This window comes from Notamacropus eugenii, chromosome 4 (assembly GCF_028372415.1).
Source record: "Notamacropus eugenii isolate mMacEug1 chromosome 4, mMacEug1.pri_v2, whole genome shotgun sequence".
NCBI classification, from domain to species: Eukaryota; Metazoa; Chordata; class Mammalia; order Diprotodontia; family Macropodidae; genus Notamacropus; species Notamacropus eugenii.
In genome coordinates this window covers 2084943-2094086 of record NC_092875.1, presented here as the reverse complement: position 1 = coordinate 2094086, position 9144 = coordinate 2084943, and the positions used below count along the sequence as shown (strand labels likewise).

General features: G+C 40.7%; 1 long non-coding RNA gene across 1 annotated transcript; it reads left to right on the top strand.

Moving 5' to 3' along the window:
* The first annotated feature begins 2199 nt into the window (after positions 1–2199).
* LOC140502785 (uncharacterized) lies at positions 2200–7072 on the top strand. Its single transcript, XR_011966567.1, has 2 exons — positions 2200–2427; positions 3859–7072. It is a non-coding gene; the product is annotated as an uncharacterized lncRNA (long non-coding RNA).
* Positions 7073–9144: the final 2072 nt, after the last annotated feature.

Genomic DNA, 9144 nt, shown 5'->3' with positions numbered 1-9144 from the left:
AAGATGGGAGGGTTGGAAAGAGAATGAGTTTCCTTTTGGATGTGGTAGAAGTAGAGCAAGGATTGAGTAATGTCATTAAAACCTAAAGAGAGGAGGGTCAGGAAAAAGTCCAAGTCTGCAGAGAAGTCCAGAAGGATTTGGATTAAGAAATGCCCATTCAATGTGGGCAATTTTGAGGTTACTGGTAATTTTGGACAGATGTCTAGAATAATTTTATATAGATAAACTTATTTGTGTCTAATAGTGGCCATATCATGGGCATTGTGGAGGTAGGAAAAGAAAGAAAAATGGAGTTTCATAGAATGCCAGGGAAAGGAATTGGAGACACCAAATGGAAATGTCTATCTCTAGCAAGTTAGCCACAAAATGGAAAAAATATATTGGATACCGTCTTATGGGGGTGCATTGATCCACATGTTTGAAGTTTTAAGGATTAGAGAGAAATTATTTCATTTGTGATAACAGGAGAAGAGTCATTAGTGAGGGAGAGTGAAAACTAGTGACAAAAATGAGATTCTAGAGGGGGAATATATGGAGGTAGATGAGGGGACAGAGTGAGATCATTTGCTTGTGTAAGGGGATTTTCTGTAGCAAGCAGAAGAATAATCTTTCTACATAATATGGGGATCACAAAAGAGAAGAAAATATCTGATTTCTGTGAGATGAGAAAGTTAAGAAAGTCCTTGATAAATGTCCATTTTTTTCAGTGGCTGGGTGGGGGGTCGAAACAAGCCCAAATAGATGGTGGGGGATGAATGAAAAGATTTGGAAGAGCTGCTGTGGTGAGTGACCAGGGAGTCAGGGAGATGGATTGCCTTGCCCTGGTTAAGGCCCAGCTTAAATTATGCAGTCTAAATTGGCAGTGGATCTGGGAACCTAGTTTTGTGATTTTCTCTCTCCATTTAGCATCACATGACAAGCAGAGATGAGTGCTGCCTTACTCAGGAGTTTTCCAAGTCTAAACTTTGCATAAATCATCAGTCCAAGTCCCTCTTCCAATCTCTATGGTTAATCTCTATCTCCATTCTTGGAGAATCATTGGTCAGATTCATGTGAGTGACCATCATATCAATTTAGGAAGCTGGGAGTTAGAGACCCACAGCTGTCCTCTAGCAGGAGACCCTTCAGAAGCCTAGAAAAAAGCATCTTTAATCTTCAATATTGGTGCTCGTTCAGTACAATCGGGGTTAGAAGCTGAGTAAGATAGCTATGAAGAGGTGACTGAATACAAGAAACAGACAAAAACAGGTCTGAGGCCTGAACATGTATTTAAGGACTAGAAGAGAGTCCAGAAAACAGGCAGTGGAGGTAGAGGCTGAGGACTGCTGTCCACTCTGGGCCCAGGCAGGGAATCAGTAAAGATTGATTGTGTGTTTTCTGTTTTAGGGACTATGCTGAGCAAGAAGGACACAAAGGAAGGCAAAAGACAGTCTACTGTCACACAGCTCAGAATGTAATTTATAAACAAACTCTGATGCAGGGAAAAGAGAGTGGTTTGGACTGGAAATACATTTAGTCCAACAAAGAAAGAAGGGAATAAAAGGAGTGAGGATAATTTTGAATTAAAAGGGAGACCAAGATGGGGGAGGAAATAGTAAAAATCACATAAGAGCTAACATTTTTACCCTACACACTAGGTGTCATGCACTGTACAAATATTCTCATTTGATCCTCATGATGACCCTAGAAATTAAGTGCTTTTAGGGCATTTAGGGTTAGGGGCAGAATCAGACCCTACCCCTAAATGAGCCTTATAATGTGATTCTAACCCTAAGCCCACTTTACCGATAAGAAAACCTGAGGTGAACAGAGGTCTTCTCACTACCTTAGGGTCAAAGGACTACCAAGTTTCTGAGGTTGGATTGGAACTCAGATCTCCCATATTTGAGATCCAGCAATCTATCCACTGTACCACCAGTTGTATTTTGATTTTGAAATAAAAGACAGTGAAAATGCTCACAGAAGGATGAGGTAGGAAACAGAAGGGGGATTTCACAAGATCCTGCTGGGGGAACGGAAATCCATTTGTTTAATTCTAACCAGTCAAAATGACTTACTAATTACGATTTAAAAGATTTATTTTTCTATTGGCTCATAACCATTACTATACTATATGAGAAAAGTATTTGAAGTCAATTGCAAATAATGCTTTCTGGTTTTTTTTTTTAAATTAGGTTTTATATATAAAAAAACATTTGAAAGAATAGAATTTCTTCAGGGATGACTTTGTTTTTCTACCTCTGGTACAGAGGCTACATGTTCACTGAAAACTGAAGGTCTACTAAATGTACTAAAAGTACTGAATGACTAACACATGTTGTCAAGCAAGTCCTTTGAGAAGCTTCCAGACACAAGAAGAGCAACATGAACAGAGGAGAAGTTCCCATTAGAAAACAACATCCACATGTCAATGAGTGGCATTTTAAGGTCTGTTGTTGTAGCAAGGTTGTGGTGGTCCATGATGATTTCATGATGGGCTCTCCTGTGTGTGCCTACTGATGATAGTTTTCCAGTAGCTTACCCTCAATGCAGCAAGAATGTAAACCCAAGGGAGATCTTGATCTGATGATTTCAGGTTTGATGAGATGTGATTGCAAGGTAGACCAAGAAGGAGAGCAGGATTCCAGTGCAGTGATAGACAGCCACCAAAGGTGTTGCCATGCCTGTCACCATTTGCACATGAATGTCTACCCTTCCTGGAAGTTTGGAAACAATCTGATGTCAAGCTGAGAAACTGAAAGAATATATTGCACATAGTCAATAGCAGTCAGAATTTGAGGTACTCACTGCAGGATCCCCAAATGCTGTGTACTCCTGATCATGACAGTTTCAAATCAATGCATAAAGACCAATGTTAAGGTTGAAACATGCACATACTTGTGAAAATTGGACAATTATTTACTGCTTAAAGGGCCACTGGCAAATTTTTAGCTCAAATCCCTTGGACCACTGCCACAATCCTTCAAGGGGTTTGTGAAACTCTAAAGGAGAAAGGATGTAAGAGGCTCACTTGTGAAGCATGACGGCCCCTGCTCTAGATAAGGATGATGAACTCAAGTTGCTGGATCAGACGCATATTTTTAGACCTGGGCATTCAATTTCATTTTTTTAATTGTGTGTTTTAGCAGGATTTTAATTTAGTTTTAGTGATCATTGGCATTGACAGATAATTTGTTAAAAAGAATAATAATTAATGGCTATCTCAAAAATTAATGAGTCACAGCAAAACAATTTTTCGTCAGATAAACAAGAAAAGGATTGGTGTTCTGCATGTGATCTTACAAAAAGCAACAGGAAAAATAAGATCGAAAATGATCACTTGGGAAATTATTTTATGCTTACAGGTAGCATAGAACATGAAATAATTTGAATATTCCTTATATGTACACTAAATGGCAGTATATCTATGAACAAAGCATTGAAAATACACACAATGAAATGGAAAGGAAAAGACTGAAATGGAGATATTTTGTCAATTCCTGTGAACAGAGCATTCATGGGGATTTAATTCCAGTCTCAGACTTTAGGATTTTGGTCAAGTCACTCAGCCATTCTGAGCCCATGGTCTGAGTTGTGAATGTGATGAGAATGATGACCCTCTCTTTATTACAGCTTTGTTGTGAGAATCCTATGCAAATTCGTACATCAAAATCTTTGTAAATTACATCATCCTTGACATGTAAGCAGAGGACTTTTTACAATGACAGTTTTTGCCCTTTTAAGATTTTTCTCTTTCCCCAGAGAAGTAGAAAGGAACTGAGTTTATGTTCTGCTAATAGATAAAAAGGTATATAAATATATGTGTGTTTGCATAGTATATGTATTTGCATTATTTTTCCTGGGTTCTTTCTTTTACAGCAGGAGAGATCAGACTGGAAATGAAGGAAACTCATGGAGAACTAATCCATTTTGTGGAAGAAATTCACAATCAAAGATTCATGAGTGGTCATCTCTCTGAATGCATTTGGAGAGAAATCTGTGCCAGACATGAGTGAATCCACACTAGAGAGAAATATGCTGACTGTCAACAATTTGGAAAAGGTTTTAGAGAGAGGAGATACTTTATTGCATATCAGAGAACCCATAATGGAGAGAAACCTTATGAATGTAATCAATGTGGAAAGGCTCTTCAAAGTAAGACCAGACTTACTTTACATTAGAAAACACACCCTGGAGAGAAAACTTACAAATGTACCCAATGTGAAAGGGCTCATGCATGGAAAGAGAAAGTTGTTCAGCATCAGAAGGTCCACACTGGAGAGAAACCTTATAACTGTAATCAATATGGAAAGGCTTACACATGAAAAGACAGTCTTGTCAAATATCACAGGATCCACACTGGAGAGAAACCATATGAATGTAATCAATGTGGAAAGTTAGAAGAGACATGTTAAAGCACGTCAAAGAATTCACACTGGGGAAAAATCTTACAAATGTAATGAATGTGAAAAGGCTCTCAGAAGTATCTCCAAATCTTACTGGACATCAAAAGAATCATAAGAATGATCATAATATCAGAATAACATGACATAAATGTCATAAATGTTATCAATGTGGAAAGACTTTCAGATACAGAATGAGGATTCCTGAACATGAGAGGATTCACAATGGAGAGAACCCTTTTGAATGTGCTCAGTGTAGAAAGGCTTTTACATGGAGGGACAGTCTTGTTCAACATCAGAGAAGCCATACTGCAAGACACCCTATGAATGTAATCAGTTTGAACAGGCTTTCAGATGTAGAAAAATCTTGATAAATGTTAGAGAATCCATACTGGAGAAAAACTTTATGAATGTCATGAATCTGAAAATACATTTGCATGAGGCTTGTTCTTGTACGGCATCAAAGAACCCACACTGGAGACAAACTTTCTAACTGTAATCAGTGTGGAAAGACTTTTACATGCAAGGGCAGCCTTATTCATTATCAGAGAATCCACACTGAAGAGAAACCTTATGAATGTAAGCAATGAGAAAAAACTTTTAAGTAGTACAGATTTTTACTGTACTTCAGAGAGTCTACACTGGTGAGAAAAGTTGAGAAAGTAATTGAAGTGGTAAAGCCTTCAGGCTAAAGTCAGTCCTTATTTATCATCAGAGAATTCATGGGAGATTGCCAAGCCTAGAGGCCTGTATTGGGCTACCCGAGTCTTTCTTACCTCACCTCCCGAGGTCTTCGGCTGGCCACGCCGGATGCACGTATGAGAGAAAGGACGTTCCAGAGTCAAACAGGGGTCGAGCTTTATTACAGGGTTTCGGTTACAAGTGCAGGGGGGTCTTCTTTCTTAGGAGGAAGCAGTAGGTCGAGATATGGGAGAGGAAAACCAAGAGACAGAGATAGTGTTGAGGACATTGCTGCGGCAGAATTGTAATCATGACTGCAAAAAGGCAATGCTGGGACTGCCAAGCCTAGAGGCCTGTATTGGGCTACCCGAGTCTTTCTTACCTCACCTCCCGAGGTCTTCGGCTGGCCACGCCGGATGCACGTATGAGAGAAAGGACGTTCCAGAGTCAAACAGGGGTCGAGCTTTATTACAGGGTTTCGGTTACAAATGCACTCTTCTTTCTTAGGAGGAAGAGGGGGAGATTTCCTAAGGAGGCTAAGCTTAAGGGATTGGAAGTAGAAGTACAAGCGGGGAGAGAGGGGGAGGGAAGAGAGAAAAGAAAAGAAGCGGAGCCCTACTTTTCTCTTTGGCTCCACACGTGTAAGAGAGCTTTTAGGCTTCCTCAATCCTACTTAATCTTCAGCCACACAGTTTGCATCTCAATACCGTGCTGTTAGGTAACTAGGTGTGCTCCAATCCAGGACAACCTCGAGGGCAGGGAGACTCCACCCATCAGGTACCTCCGGGGGAGAGGCGGAAATACCCGAGCTAGCCGAGCTAGCTCGGTCTGACCTTCTCGAACCCCCGCTGTTCATGGAGGGCCTCGTAAGACTCTAAGATTTAGAAGTCCCACTTTTACCTGCCCGAGACTGTCCACACGCATTTGAGCTTCCAGTCCCAACAGGAGATACAGGGATCTTATAGCTGACCTGAATGATGAAAGGCTTTGAAACGGAGTACAGAACTTCTTAGCAGAAAATTCACTATGGGTACAAACCATATAAGGACTCAGTGTGGGGAGACCTTCATCCAGAGATCATCTCTTATACTCTCATGAGAGAATTTATACTGAAAAGAAACCCTGTGAATTTACTCAGTGGGTACATGCCTTTCTCTAGAACATGGAGGTCACTGGTGAAGTTTAAATTGTCTGTCTGACTACAACAGAAAGGTGAGAAAAGGAAAATAATTCATGTGATCCTCCAGGTTGCAAAACCAAAACAGGAGGGAATAGGCTGATAATCTACAGAACTATGGGAGACAATCCATCTGGATGTTCTCAGAAACAGAATGTCTTCAGAAAAAGGAAAAGGCCTTAGGTCAATGTTATGTCAACGGGGGAACAATCTTTGATGAAGAGAAAGATTCAGATAGGTTTAATCAAAGACACAAAAATTGGAACAATTTAGGGGAATGTTGTGTTCTCCCAGGGGCCACCTCCATGCATCTATTCAGCCTACATCAAGGTCACTGCATGTGACAGTCAAGAAACTTCTCATTAGCTTGAGATCTTTTCTGCCTCCTGATTTTGGGGACCCAACAATCATGAGGATGAGGAAGGGATTCCCCTGATGGACCTGAGGCAGAGCAGAGCCATTGGGTGAGCAAAGCAGCCCCTCCTAGGCAGGTAAGAGCCTTGCAAGCTCTGTCTACAAAGCTTTCCATGGTTGCTCCTGCTCTGCCAGCCTGGAAGGGAAAGGGAAAGAAACCCAGTTCAACATCAGAGGCTACTGGTCACATAATGTCTACAGATCAGTGAAGGGCTCAAGTATTGAGGACAACACTCGCATCAGAATGATGGTTTCCAGTGCAGACGTCAACAGGTTGGACATGAGAGAGCAATTCAAGAGGCATTATGGAAAGTCTCTATATTCTCTCATCAAGGAAGGTCAGAGGAGTTTTGCTTTACCAGGAAAAGCAAACACTGGTAGGAAGAAAGCTTTCTAATAAAATTCATTTGGATGCTAATGAGGACCCAAGCCCTCTTCTTGTTTTCTTGTCACTGAATTGATCAGAGAATCTTGAGTTGGAAGGGCCTTCAGGGGCCATCTGGGCCAGACTCATAGCTGCAGAGGCCTCTCTCTGAAAACATTTGTGCTTGAAGACCAGCAAGAAGGCAGCCCATCTTTAGGATGTGGTTCTCCATGTCAGACTGAAACCTGCCTCTTACAGCTTACACCTGTTAGTCCTGGGTCTTCCCTCTGGGGTCAAGCAATACAATTGGGTTTCACCTTACACATTATCATGCCTTTCAGATATTTGAAGAGTATTTCCTGTTGCCTACCACGTTTTCTTTTCTTCAGGATAAGTAGCCTCACTTCTTCCTGCTCATCCTCATTTGGGGTGGTCTCCAATCTGTCATATTCATAGCCTTTCTTTGGATGTGTTCCAAATAGTCAATGCTGGTGGTGGTTTTCTTCAATTGATCACAGTCCCTAGGTAGAAGTAGATATCTTGTTTGTACATATTTGTTTGTCTGCAGGTAGCTGCCAAAGTTGACACCAAACTGGAGTATAAATTAGTTTGTATATCAGTTTTTGCTAACCATATTGGAAACATGACTTTGGGACCCTAACATCTGTCAGTTGAGGGAATGTTTATAGACTAGGTAGAAGTGGAGGACCAACACCAGATATCTCACCAGTGGACTTTGAGAACTCTGGAGGAACTAGTTAGGCTGATGACTTTGCACAGCTCTGCCTCACTTAAATCCATTTCACTTTCAAAGGACCAAGCACAACAATCTGGGTGAAGAAGCTCATGAGTTGAAAAGTTCAGTCTTCCTCTGTCAGTTAAATGAAAAGCTCAGTTTTCTTGTTAGTCCCCTTTAATTGAAGAAAAACTCTGAACTATATTTAAAAGTGCAGGGCTCTCTTAAAACACTTCACTTCGAAAAGAAACATTATCTCAGCACCAGCTGCAGCTCACCTCCTGTCAAGGAAACTTATGATCTTCCATACCTTTAATTTTCCTGATAGAGTTCTAGGCCATCTGTGCTCTCTCCCAGCCAGGATGATGCCATCCCTGGAAATATTGTCTCTGATATTTTTGTACCATTAGAGGAAACTTGTTTTCTATCATTGGTTATTTCTGTGCGATCCAAGTGGAAAATATCAACATTTTCACCCACCTTTCAGACTTTCAGCCAGTCACATGGTTCCTACCCCCATGATGCTGTCAGTCCTTTAACCATTTACATTGTTTTCCCTACCTACCAACTTCTGTTCTTTGTTCTACCTTTTCTTGAATTTTTTCATTGAAAAAATCTTCCAAAAATGAACATATGATAAAATGTACAAACACATGAGTACGATGACAAAGGAAAATGTGTGTTCTCTTGTTTATTTGTTTTATAAACATCTTCTGAGTTCCTTGCCACCTCAAAAAGCCTAAAGGGCACATCCAGAAAACCTAGTGATAGACAAAGCTGCGTCTCCTCCCCCAGGTCTTTGAGCTCAGTGGCAAAGCCACGGCCCTCTTAATTAGCAAATTTAATGAGTAAATTAACAAATGAACCGCTAGTGCTCGGAGGTCTTTGCCTGAACTGACTTGAGTTTCCTTGTGACAATGAGTCCTTGTGGTCTTCAGACCAAGAGCACTCTCTCCTGAAGGAAGGATTTAGCTCGTTATATCCATGCGGGACAATACCATTACCACTGTAATACCTATTGGGGACAATGCCATTGTCATCAGATTAGACCTGATTGTCTAGAGGGCATCGTGACAGTCTCACCTGATTTGTTGTTCAGTCATTTCAATCATATCTGACTCTTTGTGACCTCCTTGGGTGTTGGGGGGTGGGGTTGTTTCTTGGCATTGGTGCTAAATTGGTTTGTTATATCCTTCTGCAGTTCATTTTATAAATGTGAAAACAAAGACAAACAAGGTTAAGTGACTTGGCTAGGTTCAAAAACATAGTAAGTATCTTGCTGAAGTTAGGTCTCCATTTCCAAGCTCTGTACCCTATGTCACCAATTAGTTACCCTTAGCCTCATCTTTGAGGAGGTTTTAAGCTTATAAAAGATTTCTTGTAGTTGTTG